We start from the raw sequence: 22,604 nt of genomic DNA on the forward strand, positions 1-22,604 counted from the left end.
AGAGTTTAACCGACAAGGGTACGGTTAATTTGAATTTACCTCGGAATAGGAGGTACTTATAAGTAGATTTCTTTTTTTAAATGATATTATCCTTACGTACATTAAGAATTTTAGTAGTCATCCCGGACTGTATATATTTTGTTTTAATTAGAATGATGTGATGTATTGGTTTTCATTAACTATGCATTTAAATAAATTTGACCTTGAACTACTCCTGCTTCAACATTTCATATTATTTATTTATTGATTAGTACAATTCATTAACATTGGTGGCCATTCTTCGTAATCACATTTTCAAATGCGTGCATTATTTTTCTACGTTATTACATTTTATTCATACACTTGTTATTCAAAATACAGAAAAAGTCATTAATAATTGTTGTTAAAACATCTGCACGAGCAATCCCTTCTCTGATGACTAAATATGTCATCACACTAACTATTACCCACAAATTTCACACGAGCTAAAATTCTCTACAATTCAATCTCTTCATAATTCGGTTTTCTCCTTGAATATTTTCTGTAAAATGTTTCCCTTTTCTGTTCTTCCCTCCTCTGATTATTCTTTGATTTTTTCAATTTAATTCCTTTGCCTAATTTGCATAATCCCCATGTCCTCAATAAACAAACCACAACAATTATTATCCCTTGTAGTATTTTCAATAGAATCCCATTCCAAATGTTGCTGAGCCAATTCCCCACCGAAGCACACCCTTTGCCAACCTTTTCCCAAACACCTGGTTCTTTCAGCTCTTTCAAATCAACACTTGCATTAGTCAGTTTAGTAAGCAAGGCCCATATTTATACTTTTTTAGCACCACATTTGCGCCGCTTTTTGAGGCAAAAACGGTGCAAACTTACAAAATACAATTGTATTTTTGCAAGTTTGTGCCGCTTTTGCATAAAAAAATGACGAAAATTCTGAGCTAAACAAGTATAAATATGGGCCTGACTCTCTTATGTCTTTACTATTATCTGGTATATACGAACAACAATGCCTAGAATTAATCATTCTACAGACTCCACCATCCTTCACTAAAAGAATGTCTGAAGCAAGATGATTTTGAAGAGTCAAAGCTCTATCAGCAGCTAATTCAGTATTTATCAGGAGTATGTCCCCTGAACAATTTGTCAGCATGTTATCCACAATAGTAGACAACATTCAAATCTTTCTTGAATTCAGAATGTTTCCCACTGAAGGAATCACCGCTCCAAAAATATATCTCCCACTATAGCAGAAGAGGACTCCCTCTTCTGTCTCTTATGATGTAATTCAGTCACTATTGTAAACCTTTTCAGATCCTCCATTTGATAATCTTTGGGAAAACTATCCCCAAGCAACATGTCCGATACCATCCTCTTGGAAGATGGTATAATAATTGAGACCACAGCTGTAGTAAATCCCTGGAATAGCAGGATCCTGTCCATTCAACATAAACATCCGTTTAGTCTGAAACAAAAACACATGCCTACATTCACTCGTTTCCACAAATAAAGTGTCAGTGCACTATTTAGGCATACATATATATATATATATATATATATACATATAAATATATATATATGCATATATATATATATATATATATATACAAAATTTCCCTACGTGTGGTACATCTAAAGCTAATTTCCCTTGCGTTTTAATTGCACTATAAGCATAATCATTCTTGTACGTCCTTTTCTCTAAGCCTTTTTGTAATTTTTCTTTTACCGCTTTTCTCCTGTCATCTGTGTGGTCTAAGAAGCATTTCTCTAAAGGTTTAAGCAAGCATGTCAAATTATTTCTATGCGCATAAGCTGTGCCAAATGTCAATGTAGGTTCAAAAAACCCTCTAATTATTACTATGTCATTATCTTTAGCTACTCTATTCCAATTTCTAATTATAGGAACAAACGAAAACACAACATCATAGTTAGAATAAAAACTACTGGATGTACTCCTGGTTAGTAACAGACTACAACTTATCCCGTAGGTTAAAGGCAAGCTATGATAGGTGACTCCTTCCTCGACTGATGAAGGAATCTGCATACACACAAAACAATTCTTTGCATCCATTGTCTCAACATACTCAATAAGGGATAGAAAACATTAGAAGAAAGTTCTTCCTGTGCATTAGTATCCTCATGCAAATATTTCTCATCTAACTTAAATATCTCTAATGCCGTAAGTGTAGTAGCTGTCTCAAAAGCAAAAGAATGGTTGGCTTCACTCTTATCACGAACAGACATAACCACAATCAGCACCACAAACAATACCCCACACATAATTGCCAAACCAATGCTCATACATTTACAGCCCCTAGCATCCCTACCTTGTTGACTAATGTTACTCATAATCTGTAAAGAATCAGAAAGCAGAAGGAAATATAGAAACCTTGCAGCAAAAATAAAAAATAGACAACTCTTCTTTCAGCAGTTTAGTTTCACTTCCAGGCTCCTTTGTGTAAATCAGTTAGCAGCTTTGTCAAAATCAGGTTTCAAAAGTCAAATGGTTATCAATGTCTCTTCCGGGTACTTTCAACAGTTTCTTTTCTCAAAACGTTTCTGAGGTTGTTTCAGCAGTTTGGTTCATTAGCTTCCTTTCATGTGCCAAAATACTGACCGGAAACTTCTTTATCAAAACAAAAGACATAGGGGGTCATTCTGACCCTGGCAGCCAACGACCGCGGAAGCACCGCCAACAGGCTGGCGGTGCTTCCTGGCCAATTCTGACCGCGGCAGTAAAGCCGCGGTCAGAAAAGGGAAACCAGCGGTTTTTCCGCCGGTTTTCCCCTGGCCAAAGGAATCCTCCATGGCGACGCTGCAAGCAGCGCCGCCATGGGGATTCCGACCCCCTTCCCGCCATCCTGTTCCTGGCGGTTCTTACTGCCAGGAACAGGATGGCGGGAGCGGGTGTTGTGGGGCCCCTGGGGGCCCCTGCACTGCCCATACCACTGGCATGGGCAGTGCAGGGGCCCCCTAACAGGGCCCCATAAAGATTTTCAGTGTCTGCGTTGCAGACACTGAAAATCGCGACGGGTGCCACTGCACCCGTCGCACACCTTCAACTCCGCCGGCTCCATTCGGAGCCGGCTTCATTGTTGCAGGGGCTTTCCCGCTGGGCCGGCGGGCGGCCTTCTGGCGGTCGCCCGCCGGCCCAGCGGGAAAGTCAGAATGACCGCCGCGGTCATTTGACCGCGGTACGGTCTTCTGGCGGTTCCCGCCAGGCGGGCGGCTTCTGCCGCCCGCCGGGGTCGGAATGACCCCCATAAACTCTTGCTGCCATTCGTTAGTAGCTGCATACGCCCATTCAGGACCTGTGTATCTTCAACTTGCTATTCTCTTTCTCTTCAATTTGCAATCACCATTCAGCTCTCCTTCACTTAGATCTTCTTTCCTTGTTGTGTCTACTTCTTCCTCGATTGTTGGTTCGACAACCACTTCTTTTCTTTTCTTCACTTGTGATTCCGGATACTTATCTCCTTTCAGTGGACTCTTTGTCAGTATTCTCTTCAGAATCGAACATGAACCTTTTCCTTGTTTGGTGGTGTTTTCTCTTGACAGACCTGCAATCGGTTTAGGAGGAGTCAGATCACTTTGAGTTTGATCCACCTCAACTCCTTCCCCTTCTAGGTCTTGCAATTGCTCTGTTTGTCTCTCAAGATCGTCTGCTCCTCGGAAAGCCATCCTCTGACTAGGCTCCCCTGCTGCTTCAATTGAAATAGGCTCTCTGTCACCCTCCTGTGGGACACCCTCCCTCGTCTCTCACAGGAATGACTGAAACGTCCTCAGTGAGCTCAGATCCGGTCTCAGTTCTCCTTTGTTCTCCTTCCGGCCCTGAGACTTGTTTTTCTGTTGTTGGTACTCTAAACAATGCTTCTTCATGATCCAGTAGTCATGCCACTTTCTTTGTGTGACTTGCGTGAATCCAGTTCGGAATTCAAGCACACTTCACAGCTGTGGTAGTTGTCAAAACTGCCTGATATGGTTCCTTCCAACGAGGCTCAAAACACATCTTTCTCACATTCTTTCGGATGACAACCCAGTCCCCAGCTCTCAGGTTGTGTTCTGGGTCATGGATCGGTGGCAGTGTAGTGGCCTCCACCTTCTGAGAAAAAGAGCAGACCACATCAGCCAGACCTTTGCAGTAATCCAACATCATTTCATCTGTAATGTTGACAACTGCATTTGCTAGCACCACTGGTAACCTCATTGCTCTGCCCATGAGGATCTCATGTGGTGACAATCCTGTCTTCCTGTCAGGTGTGTTTCTCATTGACATCAGCACTAGAGGCAATGCATCAGGCCATTTCAAATTCATAGCTGCACACATCTTTGCAACTCTTGACTTCAAGGTACTATTCATCTGTTCCACTAGTCCTGACGCTTCAGGGTGGTAACTACAATGCAACTTCTGCTCAATGTTCAATGGTGCACACAGTTTGGATTGAACCAATCATGTTTGAACAAGCAAACCATGGCATCCCTTCCAATATGTGATTGACCATGATAGTACCTCACCAGTTGAGAAAACAGGCTATTTGGTAAGACCAATTGACCCTCTTCAAAAACCCACAATTCATCTTGTCTTTGCACACATTTCATTTTGCTACATGAATGTTTTTTCTCCCTGTCAAAATTATTCTGCAATGTTTTTAATTCTTCCAAAGTGCCAATTATTTTCAATGCATATCTTGTACAAGTTTAATCTTCTTCAGGTAACAGTTCCCATTTGTCTTTGAACGATATACAGTTCAATGCGCAAAATCTTGCGACTTTATCCGCAAATCCATTTCCCAATTACACATAGTCCTGCGACTTCGGATATGCACTGCATTTTACCATGCCAGTCCTTTCAGTCATTTGAATAGCATGTAACAATTCTTTGATCCTCTTGCCATTTCTCACTGGTGAACCAGAAGAGGTCAGGAAACCTTTCAGTGATCATAACTGACCAAAATCATGGACTATTCCAAATCCATACTGGCTATTGAGGAAATTCGATTTTTAATACGATCGTATCGACCCGCCATTTTGTGGCCCGCCGCCATTTTATGTTGCCTTCACTCAGGCAGCACAGCGAACGAAGTCCATTCTGCCTTTTCTGCTTATTCTGCAACATGGTGTTCAAAACAGTCTTCTGCCTCTATCTTTACAAGACTGGTATTAAGGTCTGACCGAGTACACTAATCCCTGTCTGGTTTTCTAATCCTTGTTTCAACTATCTGTAGGCTCACACTATTCTCCGCCGATCTTATCTTATCGTCTGGCCTTCGCTGTCCTTTGCTAGTATTCTCTCATTTCACAACTGTCTTCCAAACGCACACAAACTTATCGCACCACATGCAACTTCGTTGTGGATCGGTTAATGAATTAGTTCAAGAGAGGGGTGACAAACACAGCTGGAGGGGAGGCAACCTTAAGTCACTTGATACTTTGTTCTGTCTTGTTTTCCGACATTTCTATTGACTCTGTTCTATCTTTACATCATTCTTACTGGCTCCTTTCTATGTGTTCTGGGAGTGTATGTAGTTAATAAATGTTTTTATACGGTATATAAGATTGTGCGCCACAAAGTAAAGTGGCAGTCTCCTGAGAACATACCTTGTGTACTTCTTGGACAACTGTACTAGCTGCAGCTAATAAAATCTGATCTTTTACGCCTGACAGAGTGTCCCGTGTCTCTGTTAGTTGAGGCAGGTGAATCCAAGGAGATTTTAGGCGTACCCTGCGCCGCCAGGCCCAAAAGGTTCTGGTTCTTCAACTGGCGCCCAACGTGGGGCGGCTTCAGCGGTACCGGTTCTGCCTGAAGGTCGTGAGGAACCCCGCAAGAAAATTCTGGAGGAATCGCGAGCCACGTCAAGCGACCCCTGTATGTCGAAGTGGTCCGAAGGTCTTTTTCAGCGCGGTTACTCCTTCCTGACGGCTACTGACGACTGCTGCCCTGACTGCCGCCCTGCCTTGGCCCTTTCTTTGATGATGTATGGTAAAGCGAGACGATAGACGGGCCTCTGTTGGTGTAAGAAGACATCCTTAGTTAAGTATTTGGTGGGTCGCGCCCACAACTTTTGGTCTTTGTTTTGTCCTTAGGTTCTTAGATTTGGCCATTGCAGTGGCCAAAGCCGAGGGGTAAGTGCATTTGTGCTGTGTAAACTGAAAGTTTTACCCCCTTGATGTTTGTGAACAGCCAGTAAAAATCGTGAGATGTCTGGTCTGACTAAGTTTGGAAAACTTTGTTGCTTTGGTTGTAATAGGGACTCCCAGCTTGAGGACTCCTGTCCGATTCCTTCGGTTGGAACTCCCACATATGAGCTCTATTCTAAACATGGTGTTGGTCCTATTGCCTTTAATAAGACATGGACCCGATATACAAAGAAAGATGGTGTTTTAAAATGGCCAGAAAATGGTAGTTTCGAAACTGATGTGCTAGATAATTTAGAAGCAACGTTATTTAAAAGAAAAGCACGGCCGGCAATGTTTGACTCTTTTCGCCTTTGGCGTAAGGAAGCCAAACAGAGAGAAATTAAACAAGCGAAACGAGATAGGAAAACACAGGGAATGACGATTATACAGGCTGCTCAGCAATTCAAAGATGATGAAATAGATAATGCAATGGAAATTTCAGACAGACAGCATCGAATGGCAATAGATAAATGCTATCCGACGTTGCCTATCTCTTCCCTTGATAAGAGAAAAGATTTTGAGGAAGATTCCTTAATGTCCCACTTATTGAAATTGCCTCCGCCCTATGTACAAGGTGCTAATGCACCCCCGATGTTACAGCCTGTTCAGCCGCCAGTTGTGCTTCCGCCTGCTCCAGCTTTTCCACATTTGCCTCCTCAAGTATTGCCTATGCCAGCTTTGCCTTTAACTCCTTTGCCTTCTGCTCCTTTGGCAATTCCTAATGCTCCTTTAGTTAATTCACCTAATACCTTGTCCCCTATCCTTATGTCAAATTCTCCATCTACGCGTAAGCGATTTGCAGATACTGTCTCTGGTCTCTTATCACCTTTCTTTGAAGCTTTAAATGTGTCTCCAGCTTTTTCTCGAAGACAGTCTCGTAGTCAATTCCCAGACTCCGAAGAGCGAGAAAAATTGGACTCACTTGCTTGTAGATGGATCAAGAAGGGTCCCCAATATAGTACGTCTGATATTATGTCCACCTTTCTGCAATGGAATGCACCTACGCAGAGATATGTTTTTAAAGTTATGTGCGATACTCTCGCTAAAGAATGGGAGGATATGAATTTGGGTTCGGTCCCACAGGATCTGTTAGATGTTCAGGCTGACTTTGACAAAGGACTTATTGTGGGTCCTAAGGTTGAAAACGCTGTCAGAACACTTATTTCTTTCAGATCCCTATTGTTCTCACAGACTTTTCCTGATTCTGATCCTTCAGTTAGGACAGCACTGAAAAACTATCCCATGAGAGAGGTTTCTCCAATATGGAAGGAAGAAGTTGCAGCAGCAGGTGCTAATCCAGCTATTCCTGCGCATTTTCAGCGCATATGGATACATGTCCCCTGGAAAAGGTCTGAAGTTTTAGCACTTAAACAGTCACTACCAGATTCACGCAAAAATCCTGCTGGTTACTATAAAGAGTTGTCACAAACAGTTGATGCATGTACTATGAATCTAGCAGATATTGACATGTTGATGGGAAATGTAGTTCCACAGACAATATGGGCTAAAATTCGTAGAGAGGATCACGCTCAAGAATTAGGCGGCGATTGGAACGCTATTATTGCCGCAGATAGAGGTCAAGTAGGTGGTGCAAAGCCCGACGCTTTGATCTCAGAACTCCCTGGTAGGATTATTACATTAATGAAAACAATGATGCCTGCTTTGAGAGTTAATTGGGATAAGCTAGCAGCATGTAAACAAAAGAAAGATGAAAGTGTTTCCGATTTCTTTACCCGATTCGAGGAGACATTCATTGATCACAGTGGTCAAGATATGGCTACAGAAGGGGGACAGCGATTATTTGTGGATAAGTTCGTATATAACTTGCTTCCTGAACTATCACACAAGCTAAAAGACTCCGAGAGTTCATGGGCAGTTTCTTCTTCCGCCCAGATATTGGCTACTGCACAATATTATGAAAATAGAGACAAAGAAGAAAGGGAAAAACAAGAGAAAAAGACGAAAGAATTAAAAACTAAAGTTCTCTTGCAACAGGCTTATCCTCCTCGTTATGTTCAGCCTCAGTTTCAACAGCCTCCGCAGTTTCAGAGGTTGTATCAAAAGCCTGAACCATTCATTCCAAGACCTTTGCTAGGTCCCAATCAATGTGCTTATTGTAGGGAGGAAGGTCATTTTAAGAACAGTTGTCCGGCATTGTTGCAGCGTAATGGAGCAACATCTGCTTCACGAGGTCGTGGTGGTCTTCAGTCAGCAAATAGAGGTAGAGGTCGAGGTGTGTTAACCCAAGAGCAGCGTTCTTTTGTTCCTCCAAATTCCGGAAATTACTTTGATCAGCAAAATGTTAGGTCTACACAGTATTACAGTGAGGATCAGTATATTGAAGGAGGGAATGAAAGTCTTCATTTTGAATAGGACAGCCATGGACAAAGTAAGGGGGTTACGTCAATTCCAGTGGATCAGAATGGACCTTATGTTAATGTCACTACAATGGGTGTTTCAGAGCCATTTCTTTTAGATACTGGTGCCATGAGAAGCTCTATCATTCATTCTAAACTCCCTGGCGCACCTTTGTCTGGCTTAACGAATGTATCTGTAGGATTTTCTGGCGCCCCTGTTCGCAATCCAGTTTCTTGCCCTTTGCCTGTTTCAATAGGCCCTTATGATTTAGAAGCTCCGCTTCTTCTGACGAATGGTTGTGGTGAAAATCTGTTGGGTTTAGATCTATTAAAAAGAATGCATGCTACGATATATTGTTCACCTTCTGGTGTATACCTCACTCTAGGACAGAAAATGACTAGTCCAATGTACTTATCAAAAGATCAATTCCCACCTGAATTGCTTTCTCTTCCCGAAACGCTTTGGGCTACGGGTCCGAATGACGTTGGTTGTCTTGAGATCCCACCTTATGTTGTTACTCTTAAGCCCAATGCTGAAATGCCACGTATTCCGCAATACAGAATCTCTACTGAAGGTGAGAAAGCACTTCTGGAAATTGTCCATGATTTGATTCAGAAGGGTGTGGTTGAGGAAACGAGAGGAAATATATGTAACAGTCCTGTTCTTCCGGTTCTTAAACGCACTGATCCTTCTCAGCCTCCTGTTTATCGTTTTGTAATTGATCTTCGGGAGGTAAACAAGATTGTCGTACCGCAGTTTCCTGTAGTCCCAGATATCACTGCTCTGTTGACGATGATACCTTCTACAGCGACTTGGTTTTCAGTTATCGATTTAAAGAATGCTTTCTTTAGTATTCCCATCGCTGAAGAGAGTAGAGATATTTTTGGTTTTTCCCTCGGAGGCCGAAGCTTCCGGTTTAAACGCGCACCTCAAGGTTATTGTGAAAGTCCCTCTGTTTACAGTCAAGCTCTAAAATGTCATCTTGATGCCTTTTCCTTACCGTCCGGTGCCGCTCTCATTCAGTACATGGATGACTTATTAGTTGCCGCTGATTCAGAGGAGATTTGTAAAAACGTGACCGTTGCACTGTTGCGTCATTTGTTTGATCTAAATCACAAGGTTTCTCCTTCTAAATTGCAATATGTTTGTCGCGAGGTGACTTATTTGGGTCATCTCTTGTCAAAGGAGGGACGACGATTGACCCCCGAACGAATTCAGGCAATTGCACAAATGTCAGTGCCATCCACACAAAGAGAGGTACGTGCCTTTTTGGGCATTACTTCTTATTGTAGACAGTGGATTCCGAGTTTCTCTTTATTGGCTAAACCGCTGTTGGCGCTAACTTTAAAAGATACGCCTCAGCCTCTTCCGTGGACTGACGAGTGTCAGAAGAGTTTTACTGATTTGCGTATTGCTTTGTGTTCTGCTCCTGTATTGGGTACTCCTGATTACAGTAAGCCCTTTACGCTCTATGTCCACGAAAGAGAGGGTTGTGCATTGTCAATCTTAACGCAGCGTTTTGGAGATCAACAGCGACCATGCGCATATTTCTCAGCTACATTAGATCCAGTAGCTAAAGCCTTGCCTAGTTGTCTTAAGGCGACAGCGGCAGCAGCAATTTCTATTCGACAGTCTGCTGGAATAGTGCTAGATAATACTCTCATTGTTATGGTGCCACATGCAGTGGATATTTTACTAAATAGGACAAAAACGCAGCATCTTACGAGTGCTTGGTTGTCCGGATATGAGCTGACGCTTTTGGCTAGTCACATACACATCAAACGATGTAATACCCTGAATCCAGCTACTTTGTTGCCTCTTCCAGAAGAGAGAGATGTCACTGAACAGCATGATTGTTTTCTCCGTACTGAAGAAGAGACTAAGGGTAGAATTGACCTAAAAGACACGCCATTAGTGAATCCAGATGGAACGCTATGGGTAGATGGTTCTTGTTTCAAGCTCCCGAATGGAGATACAGTTTCAGCCTACGCTATTACTACTTTGCATACGATTGTGGAGACAGCACGCATTAGACATAATTCAGCTCAGGCAGCTGAATTGATAGCCTTAACTAGAGCGTGTGTGTTATCCGAAGGAAAAAGAGTAAACGTGTACACTGATAGCCAATACGCTTTTGGTGTAGCGTTTAACTTTGGGCGCTTATGGAAGGAAAGAGGATTCTTTACTTCCCATGGTACTAAGATACAACATGGTCAATTAGTGACTGAACTTCTTGAGTCACTTACAATGCCTACTCAGATAGCGATCGTGAAGTGTAGTGCACACAAAAAGATTGTGGACGATGTTGGTCGAGGAAATGCATTTGCAGATGAGGTAGCGAAAAAGACAGCCAGAGACAACACAAGTCGAATGTATGTTGCAGGTCCCGCAAACTGCGTAAGAGAAAAGGGAATGTGTGAAGATACAGTAGAGAGTGTGAAATCAATTCAAGGAGAGGCTACGGAGAATGAGTTGAAAAAGTGGAAGGAAAGTACAGGAATGTTAGATGAGATGGGATGTTGGGTTGAATTATCAGAACATCAACGTTGGCTGTTGCCAGATGCTTATGTACTACCTGTAGTTACTATGGCACATGGTCCAGCTCACCTAAGTGCAAAAGGAATATGTAAACTTCTGGCTCCAGTGTGGCAAAATGAGGGGATCCCAAAGTGTGCAAATAATGTAGTAAAACATTGTATTGTTTGCTTGATGTACAATCCGGGAAAGGGAACCCCAACTCCAGCAGGTCATTTTGCTCCTCCAACATATCCATTTGAGGTGTTGCAGATCGATTATATTCACATGGAGCGATGCAACAACCTCAAATATGTTCTGGTGGTAGTATGTGCTTTTTCTAGATGGGTAGAAGCCTACCCTCTGAAGGACAATACTGCTTTATCAACTGCCAAAATACTTTTGAAAGAATTCTTCCCTAGGTTTGGTTTGCCGCGCATTGTCTGGAGTGACAATGGGAGCGAATTTGTGGGTCAAGTCATGCAAAAAGTTTGTGCAGGTCTTGGCATAAAACAGAAGTTCCACGCGGCGAATCACCCACAGTCGGCTGGTTTAGTAGAATGCTACAATGGAACCTTGAAGCTTAAAATTGCTAAGGTGCAAGCTAGCACAGGACTTAATTGGCCTGATGCTTTACCATTGGCTCTTCTGTCCACCAGAACAGCAGTACACTCTCGTTTGGGGCTTAGCCCTTACGAAGTGATATTTGGTCGCCCAGCTAATGTATGGGGAGTTCCTCGCCCTAAGAAATACTCAGACTTGCCATACCCGATGTTGATTGACTACTTGCATGACCTTACAACTAAATTGCGTGTTCTTCATCAACAGGTTCAGAGTGCTCTACCAGAGGCTTCCACAGACCCAGGTCATTCCATCCGACCAGGTGACTGGGTCTGCACGAAAAATTTCCAACGACAGAGAAATTTGGAGCCCCGATGGAGAGAGCCACGCCTGGTTCTTTTGACGACAAGAACAGCAGTTAAAGTCGAAGGAAAGAAAAACTGGGTGCATGCCGTGCACTGCAAGAAAGTGCCTTTGCCCTTGCCTTTCGATCAGTGGGTCCGTAGAGGCATCAGTGACTCTGAAAGTGAGAAAGTTCCGCAATTTGTACCATTCAGTGATGCGCGTCTAATTGGAACACTTTCTGAGAAAGAGGACGACGACATCCTTCAAGAAGCAATACCATCGCATCGTCGCTTGAACACGACAAATCCAGGAACATTGTTTCAAAACCAGACTGCCTCTGGACAGGAACGCTATAATTTGAGACCAAGACCGAAGAACTTGTAACTTTCTCTCCTATGTAGTACTCTATCCCGGTTGCAGGGTCACGGTAGGAGTCTTAGTCACGACCTGAGTAAGTGGCAATAGGCCTGCAGGACCTCACAGTGTCATAGGACGGTAGATAATCGTGACTACAGTGATTGAGGAAGATTGCCGTGAGCATCCACTTAGAAAGATGGAGGCTACATTAGATAAAAGAGAAAGTAAAAATGTAAAGAATAATTGTAAAGAAATATATAGTCGTTGTAGTATTGCTCTATGCGTCATTATATTGTCGTGTATTCTTTTGGCATCTGTAAACTGGATCATTATTACTCTGCAGCAAAAAGTTGTCTCTTCTCCTACCTCTACATCTTCTTCTACTATCTCTCCGCACCTATTTCACACTCTTCCCCAGCATGAACTCATCAGAAGAACTGAATACTTTAACAATTCCTTCGTCCAGTTGTTACATCAACATCAGTTAGTGATCAATACAACTGACTGTTGGGTGTGTGGACTCATACCACATACGGTAGAAAAAGGAATGCCATATTTAGTTCTTCCATTCTCCTATGAAGGTTCCGCTTGGGCTTATTTTGTCATTTTCAATAATGCATATCAAAGTAAAATTAAACAACCTGTCAGTTCACATAGTGTTGGTTCAGATTTCAGTCATAGTTTATTGATAAAGGGAATGGTAGCTATGGCTAAAATCATGGAAAAAAGTGAAGCTTCCATAGATGAAAGAAAAGCATATACCAATTGGAACATAACTAATTACATTTCCAGCCTCAATGATAAGATTGAGCAAGGAAAATCTCCTCCGATACGGGTCATACCCCAACAAGGAAATTTCTGTCTGCAAATAAATGGTAGAACTCCAAACACCGGACAAAGAGAAAGTTTATGTTCCCATACATATGTTTATTCAGCCCTGAATTCACCGCCGTTAGTACCATCTCAAGGTACATACTTCGTTTGCCACGATAGGGCTTATACATGGTTGCCAGCTGATTTTTCTGGTACTTGTTATATAGCCTTTCTTCTTCCCCCTACATACACCGCTCCTGCGAACCATCATAAAAATAGATATGGCAGAGGGATTGTGGTTTCGAAAGACACAGCAGGACAAGAGGGAGGAGATTTCCTCAAAGGATTTCTTCCCTTCTGGGGTCCAATGGCCAACAGCAGAAATATAAGGCAATTGGTTTGTGTCGTAGAAACCACCATAGACATCACTGTAGGAGCTTTAAGTAACATTACAGCTGAACTACAGGCTGATCGTCTTATGACCTTGCAGAACTGTGTTGCCTTAGACTTTGTTCTTGCGGACCGTGGTGGAGTATGCAAATTGATCGGATCAAGTTGCTGTATTTTCATACCTAATGACGCTCCGACAGTATACCAAGCTATCTCTAAGTTACACATAATCTCCGAGTCGATTCATCAGGACGAAGGAGATTGGTCCTTTTCAGAGTGGTTTTGGGGATTGCTGTCCAAATGGGGTTGGAAGGTATTGACATTCTTTGGAGTAATTTTAGCTTTTATATTCTCTTGTTGTCTTTGTATGCACTGCGGTCCTGCCGTCTGCAACCTATGTGCTACTGCATGTATTCCCAAACCCAAGTCACAAAGAGCAGAGAATATCAAAATGATGGTACAGCAACAGCTTGATGACCTCATGGCCATAGACATCGACTCAGATTAACATGAGTTTGTGTATCTTGCCTAAGTTCTGGCAAAAGGAGGGTCTGAGGAAATTCGATTTTTAATACGATCGTATCGACCCGACATTTTGTGGCCCGCCGCCATTTTATGTTGCCTTCACTCAGGCAGCACAGCGAACGAAGTCCATTCTGCCTTTTCTGCTTATTCTGCAACATGGTGTTCAAAACAGTCTTCTGCCTCTATCTTTACAAGACTGGTATTAAGGTCTGACCGAGTACACTAATCCCTGTCTGGTTTTCTAATCCTTGTTTCAACTATCTGTAGGCTCACACTATTCTCCGCCGATCTTATCTTATCGTCTGGCCTTCGCTGTCCTTTGCTAGTATTCTCTCATTTCACAACTGTCTTCCAAACGCACACAAACTTATCGCACCACATGCAACTTCGTTGTGGATCGGTTAATGAATTAGTTCAAGAGAGGGGTGACAAACACAGCTGGAGGGGAGGCAACCTTAAGTCACTTGATACTTTGTTCTGTCTTGTTTTCCGACATTTCTATTGACTCTGTTCTATCTTTACATCATTCTTACTGGCTCCTTTCTATGTGTTCTGGGAGTGTATGTAGTTAATAAATGTTTTTATACGGTATATAAGATTGTGCGCCACAAAGTAAAGTGGCAGTCTCCTGAGAACATACCTTGTGTACTTCTTGGACAACTGTACTAGCTGCAGCTAATAAAATCTGATATTTTACGCCTGACAGAGTGTCCCGTGTCTCTGTTAGTTGAGGCAGGTGAATCCAAGGAGATTTTAGGCGTACCCTGCGCCGCCAGGCCCAAAAGGTTCTGGTTCTTCACTATCCGTATAGATGGTAACTCTTAACTGAGGAGAAACATGGTACACTGTAGTAAGGGCTACCAGTTCCGCAACTCGAGCGGAATATACTCCTTGAATCCAAGAAGTTTCCAAGGTACCTGTAATTGTGCACACAGCATGTCCTGCACTCAGTGTACCTGTAGGGTCTCGCAGACAAGAACCATCAACAAAAATAATTTGGTCATTTTCTTCCAGTCGGGTATCTCTAATGTCAGGTTTTGGTTTTGTACACAAATCAGTTACTTTGAGACAATCATGTTCAACATCTTCCTCTTTTTCAATTTCAGCATCTTTTTAATGATGCATTTGGTGACCCGAAAATACTAATTTCATATCTAGTCAGCCTTGCACCAGTCAAACATTGAGTTTTCATCCTTGTCAGTAGAATCTTGATAGAGTGAGGGGCCATTACAGTCAGGGGATATCCCATCACAATACCCTCACACTGAGTATGGCTTTTTTTCAACTGCTGCAATTGCACCAAACAACCCAGTAAGGCTGCTGCGACTGGATCCAAAGTAGCTGAAAAATATGCTACTGGGCGGTTTACTCCTCCATGGACCTGTGTCAAGAGAGACAAAGAACATGCATCACGCTCATGACAAATTAATGTGAAAAGCTTCATGTAATCAGGCATACCCAACGCTGGAGCCTCGCACACACTCTCTCTCAATTCAGTGAACGCTTTCATTTCATCCTGGTCTAACACTATGGGATCAGTGACTTCCTTATGAGTCAGCTTCTGCAATGGTCTTGAAATGACTGAAAAATTTGGAATCCATTGGCGACAATAACCCACCATTCCCAAAAACATCCTGACATCTCTCTGTGTAGTCAGGGACGTATCTGCAGTATGGTTGTAATCCTTTCTCTGGATATCTTTCTTGAACCCTTCTCAATCTGGTGACCCAACTACTTCACTATTTTCTGACAGTACTGTAATTTCAGCAGAGACACTTTGTGGCCATTCTTTCCCAAATGGCTCAACAGGGCAATCGTATCGTACTTGCACTCGTCCCTTGTTTTGGACGCAATCAGAAAGTCATCAATGTACTGCACCAAGGTTGATTGGAAAGGCAATTCCAATGACTCCAAATTATTTTTCAAGATCTGATTGAATATGGAAGGTGACTCTGAATACCCTTGAGGAATTCTACACCAGCACCAGACTCGATCCAGGAATTCAAACCAAAAGAGAAATTGGCTATCCTCCTGAAGAGGCAAGGAAAAGAATGCTTGTGACAAATCGATGACAGTGAACCACTCGGCATCACAAGGAATTTGGAACATTATCACAGCTGGATTTGGCACCACGAGACAACATTTGACCACAATCTCATTTATTTTTCTCAAATCCTGAACAATCTGAACCTTCCCACAGGGTTTCTTCAAACCCATTATTGTTGAGTTACATGAACTGCTCAATACTTCATTCAGAACCCCCTGCTATACAAAATCTGCAATTATCTGGGCTACTTTCATCAGGACATCTTGAGGCATATGGTACAGCGGAAGTTGAGGGAAAACTGCATTCGGTTTTATAGTAACTTTGACTGGATCCACAACCTTTGACAAACCTACTTCTTTTCCTGTAAGATCCCACACCTTCTTCTTTATCGTTCCCTGCAAATCAGGATGGATATCTTTTACTGTGAACATCGTGAAAAACTCAATCAGAGGGTAATCCTCATTTGTAGTTTCACATTCTATCTCTGGCGCTTGTTCTTCTTCATCATCACTATTCGTCTGAATCTCAATCCATCATTTGAGCAAGTAATTAAACACTTTGTTTTACGCAACAAGTCTCTTCCCAGTAGGGATACCAGACTTGAATCACAGACTACAAGTTTAAGCAATCCCTGAAAATTGCCAATCTCGACTTGAACTGGATCTGTAATCGGATTTGTCAAATACTGATTTGCTACCCTACAACTTGAACTGTTCTACCTGAAAGGGGCACATTTGGGACTTCTGCACTTCTCTCTGTAGAGCGTATAGTTCCCGTATCAACAAAGAATGAAACCGTGTGACCGATAACCTTTCCCTTCACATAGGGACCTCTTTGATCTACTTCTAAGGAATTCGCAAGCTCACACGACTCCTCATCTGAACTGTCACTCATCCACTCATCATTTATTCCATTCTCACTCTGTAACGGGAATTGGTGCGCTGTGTTACTATTTCTGTTATGCCTTTGACCTGTTGAAAAAGCATCATCTGTTGCTGCTCCATTGGGGCTTGAGGTATTTGAATTTGCTGTCTAGGAACCATGGGAACCTGCTGTTGCATCGGCTGCAACTGTGACATTTGTTCACGGGGCATTTACACCTGCTGCATGGGCTGAAAATTCTGCAGTTGATTCACATTATTCTGAAAATTTGGATTTGGACCCCTTACTCTCGGTCCACTCCCATTCTGGAATTAATTGATGTCATTACTCTGCTGCACAACACCTTCCTGCACCATCATTGGGCACTTCTGTTTCCGATGTCCCACGGCTCTGAAAATGAGACATGGCAACAGCTTCTTCATTCCCTGCACATCATTCTGAACCACTACAGTATGCAAGTCTGGACCACGATTCATATTGCCTCTATGACCTCTACCTCTCATCTGAGGCTGAAACATGATGTTTTCCTGCTGCTGCTGTGGCAACTGCTGTGAACAATTTCCTTGCACTCCTGTCTGAGCTGCTTTAAATCTGTATCACCATCGCCTTCTCTTTCAACTTTTTCTGCTTCAACTCAATCTTATTATCCCTACAGTATTTCTCATACGGCAACACCTCATCAATCGGCTTTGCTTGCCAGAAAATCAATGACTCAATCATCTGGCTAAGTTCATGTCTCAATCCTTCCACAAATCTGAACACAAAATGTAACATGTCTTTCACCTCAATTGTCTCTGTACCACTGTAATGCTTGAATGCCTGCAACAATCTCTCACAATACGCATATATTGACTCTTTTGCTTCCTGAGCTGTCCTGTCAATCCTCTGCTAATCAATATTCTTGGGTGAAATTTTTTTCAGAAACTCAATCACCTTATAGTAATATTTGATTACCGGGGTAGATGGTGCACCTGTATTTTTATCTCTCTCTGGTTCACTTGTTGGCCAGTCTATACTCCTCTTACACTCGATTTACAGATCAGCTGGAACCACTAACTCTAGCAATGTGTTCAAGTCTTCCCACAAACACCGCAAGTTTCATGAATCTGTCTGTCTGTTGATACCATTCTACGGGATTTTCTCTCAATTTTGGATAGTCATTTGTAAATTATAGTATGTCACTTCTGCTCCAAGGGACATGAACACAATGTCCCCATGGAATCTCTCTCATTGGTAAAATCTTTACTGGATCTTTATCCTGCTGCACATTTTCAGTCAGCTCCAAAGAATCCCTTTTTCTCTTGTCTCTTTTCTTTACCCATCTGTCTTCCCATTTGTCTAATGCTCCCCAGGTCTGAGCACTTTGAAGCAATTCCTTAAGGTGTGCTTTCATTCCGGCAGATCTCATGTGTTCAAAATCCTTCGCCTCAAAATCTAATCTGTAACTCCTTTTCAAATGCTTTGTTTTCTCTATCTCTATGCCGTACTTCTCTGCCAAATCTGCAAATCTCTGATGCACCTTGCTCACTTCTCTCGTAATCTTTGGGCACAGATATCTCAACTCTGCCTGTGTAGGATTCTATCCTATTCACCCCCATTGTTCCTTCAATTAGTTCATCTGCTTCCATGCTTAGCCTAGCACAATTCAAATACTCCTTTCCTTTAGGGGCACTCAGTGGGGTATTCAGCTTGTCTAACCATACAGTTAATTGCTGAGCTGTTGGTCCTTGTAACAAAATGTTACTCGCTTGGACTGGGGGCGCCTGCTGTGCAACTGCATTTGGAATCTGCGGTGTCAATCATTTCCAGTTCTGGCTAACATTTGGCCCTGTCAGGGTATCTGGAAGTACTACAAATGGACTAAGGTCTTGCATTGATCTTGAGCCGTCAAAAGTCTGACCCTCAGGAGAGACTACCGGAACATTTTCATTATGTCCTCCCCTCATTAGGTTCTGGAACATTGCTCCCTGTTCACCTGCACTCGGTTTCTTCTGTGCAAATAATGGTACTGCTGGACCAACAGTAATAGGCAGCCATATAGCATCTAGGGCTACTCTGGCACCCATACTCTGTTGGAGAGTAACTCCCATATTCTGATTCATCATCGGAGTCATGTCTGACTGTGTCCCTGTCTCTGGCGTAAATCTTGGCATTACCTGCAGCTGCACTTGGGGCAACAAAATCAGAGTCGGCTCAGTCTGAACCAGTATTGGTCTCAGGAAGACTTGCTCCTTCGGCACAACTAGGTTCGAAGCCGTTTCCATAATAGGCACATCAGGACAAGTTCTCTTCACCTGTGGTGATTGCATCTTGGTATGCACTATAGGAGTAGTAGGCACATTAAGACCACTTTGCACTGCATTCAGTGTCAGGTTAACATCAATCTGTACCGGATTCACTGTCCCATTAACCTGTGTCGGAGCTGTCGGATCAGTACTAGTACTTGGACCACTCTCATGTACCGTATATGGTTGTGGTTGATTTCTCAATAACTGTTTAATAAACTCATCATCGTCTGATTCCTCCTCTACAGTTGAGGATTTTCTAGCCTCTTTACTCTCGGACGGGTTTTTACTACTTCTCCTAGTAGCTTTCTTTCCTTATTTCTCATTCTCTTGCGTTTTTGCTGGAAACATCTTAATTCCCTGCAAAGTCTCCATTTTCCATGCTTTCTGAACACAATCCCATCTAGCCTCCACTAGAGTCTTTTCTGTCTTTCTCATCCTTCTTGCTGTCTAGCTACTAGCTCCCAAATCACTAATGCCTCAAACTGTACTAGTCTCGGAAGTGGCTTCAATTCACATAGCACCATCCATAAATGTTCCAAAACTCTCAAATTAAACGTCGCATTTGTAAGAAACACTAAGTTCCCATCTTTCTCAGTCAATTTGCACCATCGCTTTAACCAAAGACATGGCGCGGCACCCTTCTCTTCCATTACATGTAAGCTGGTGTGCCTTCTGGTGGTGTAGCCTCGCCTACCCTCATTGTAATATATGTATCTCCCCTTAGGGCGTTTTTAAACGTTTTGAAAAACTTCATCTTTTCTACATTTTGTTATCCAAAATCAAATCTGGAAGTGACTTTTAATCCCAAGATTCCTTTCACCCATGTTCTCAACAAATTGCCTCTCACGGACAGCTGCCAATCCGTGTGCGACCCTTCTCACTAACCGACCTATCCCAGCAAGGCTCTAATGACATCACACTCACACGTATTGTGGCTGACAAAGTCTTGCGGCTTGTCCTCCTAAACTCCAGTCCACACAAAATGAATGCAAAATATTGCAAGCACTAATCAAAAAACAAAAAACAAAAAAACAAATCTGCTGCTTTACTATAGGAAAGGTAACACAATCGTTTCAGAAACCTTACGGATTTTTCACTGATGGCTATTACCGCACTTACAGCTACTCCTTCTTTCTCAGTCTCCCAGACTCACAAGCAAAATTCGACCTGCAAATTTTACTCTCAACTGATCAATGGGTTTGTCCTGGTGCACATAGGACTCACCAAATCTTAGTCTAAATTTTCTTTCACTCACTTGAACTCACAGTCTTGTTGACCATACCCGATCAACCTACTAAACCAGACAGATTACAACATAAAACCAAGGGGCATATTTATACTCTGTTTGCACCGAATTAGTGTCATTTTTTTTTACTCTAATTCGGTGCAAAACTAACTCCATATTTATACTTTGGTGCTAGACCCCTCTAGCACCAAATTTATGGAGTTAAAGTCATTTTTTGAAAGTGGAGACCAACTTTGCCTTAATGAGATGCAAGGTAGGTGTTCCCGTGCAAAAAATGACTCTTTAGCGTCAAAAAATGATGCTAATCTGGTCAGAATAATTTATTTTGACTCAAAACTGCCTAACGTCATTTTTTTTTAAGCTAGCCTACCCTTTGCACCGGCTTGCACCATTCCATAATGCCTTAGTGCAGTTTTGCACCAAAAAGTATAAATAAGGCCCCAAGTGTCTCATACACTTTTTCAATACACCCCAGAGTCTTAGACCACGCAGGGTCCGTACATCAACAACCATGTGGACAATTTTTTAGCACAACTTCATTTGGAGTATGCAAACTCCCGAAAATCCTCACAAACCTCACACTTCACCTCCATTTGCATAAGCTGTGCAAGCACAACCTGTTTCTCTCACACTATCACTAGAACTCTGTGAACATCCTTAAACAACCATTAGCAGGATCCAGGATCTGGGAACGTCTTTTCTGGATTTAAGGGAACATAATTTTCTCTCCAGTTATCATTGGAAAACAAAATCCAAATCTCAATAATTATGAACTCTCAATGAACCAACTCGTCAAGCTGCTACCATCTCTGGGAACACCTGTTACTGTGTACTGCACATCTATGGTAAGCTCCTAAGGAGACACACCATCAGTCTCTTATCATCTCTCTTATCATTCTGTACCGGACATCTATGGCAAACTCTTAAGGAGACTAACCATCAATCTGCTACCATCTCTGTTAGCGTGCCTGACCTTAAGTAAACTTAAGTAAACTTACAAGGGGACGCAAATAGGTCCATGAACCTTTTGACTCACAATTAAGATGATTTTACCATAGATCCAGTACACAATCAATGGATTCAGTAATTGTCAAGCACCATGACCTTTCAGTCATGAATAACCACACCTTTAGTAAAAGTTTAGAATGTGTATTTCCCTATATTAACAATGCCAAAATCATGTAGATTAATCTCAAAATCAGATGAAACACATAGAGAAACAACACTGGTTGTCCAAAGTGGCAGAAGATATGCAATCTAATCAAAACTTGGACTACAACACATTCTAAAGTTATGGTGCAAATCAATAGCAAAGTCAACTGTGTCAATGTTATAACATACATGGAATTCAGCAGAGAAATTTGTCAAGCATTAGTCCCTGTTATTGTAGTCATTAGTGACAATCCTTAACTAACATCAAATTAGCATCAGCATGTTGGGCTTCATGCAAAACAATTTAGTAACACAAATGTGGAAAAACATACAATTATGGTTCTATCAAAATAGTGCAGTTGGTACCTAGAAAGAAAAACAAAATATGCATGGTAATCACAGTTCAGAATATACCTATCATCAGGGTGGATCAGCAAAGCAGAATCAGTCTTTGTCCTCAGGACATCAGTCGATCAGCAAAGCATCAGTCTTCAGCATCAGAATTTTAAAAGGGCAAAGTCATTAAGCATTAAAGTAAAGCACGTCACTAGTTAGGACGCATAAGAAATATTGACCTTTCGGTCAGCAAACAAATGGGCAATGAATCTGCATAAAGGCAATGGCAGAATGAGCCAGAATGTCCTCGAATGTCCGTCTTCTCACTGTGAAGTGTCCTTATATTAAAGTTACCTAAACTATCCCCTAATTCCCTATTGGTCAGTTAATCGTATGTTCGCACTCTGTCCAATAAAACTACTATCCCAAATCTATCTATTCCAATATTTCTCCATTCTCATATTTTTTATTAGTTCTTCTTGCGATGTCCTCATCATCCGGCTTGTCAGGTAACAATATTGTTGCAGCTTCTACTCTAGTCAGTATCTTCATTGCTCTTGTCCTGGGAAAGTAATTCTCACAAACATTACACATAAAATGTTGTATTAGCAAGAACATCATCTCCTAG

The sequence above is a fragment of the Pleurodeles waltl genome, chromosome 11 (assembly GCF_031143425.1).
Source record: "Pleurodeles waltl isolate 20211129_DDA chromosome 11, aPleWal1.hap1.20221129, whole genome shotgun sequence".
Classification (NCBI taxonomy): Eukaryota; Metazoa; Chordata; class Amphibia; order Caudata; family Salamandridae; genus Pleurodeles; species Pleurodeles waltl.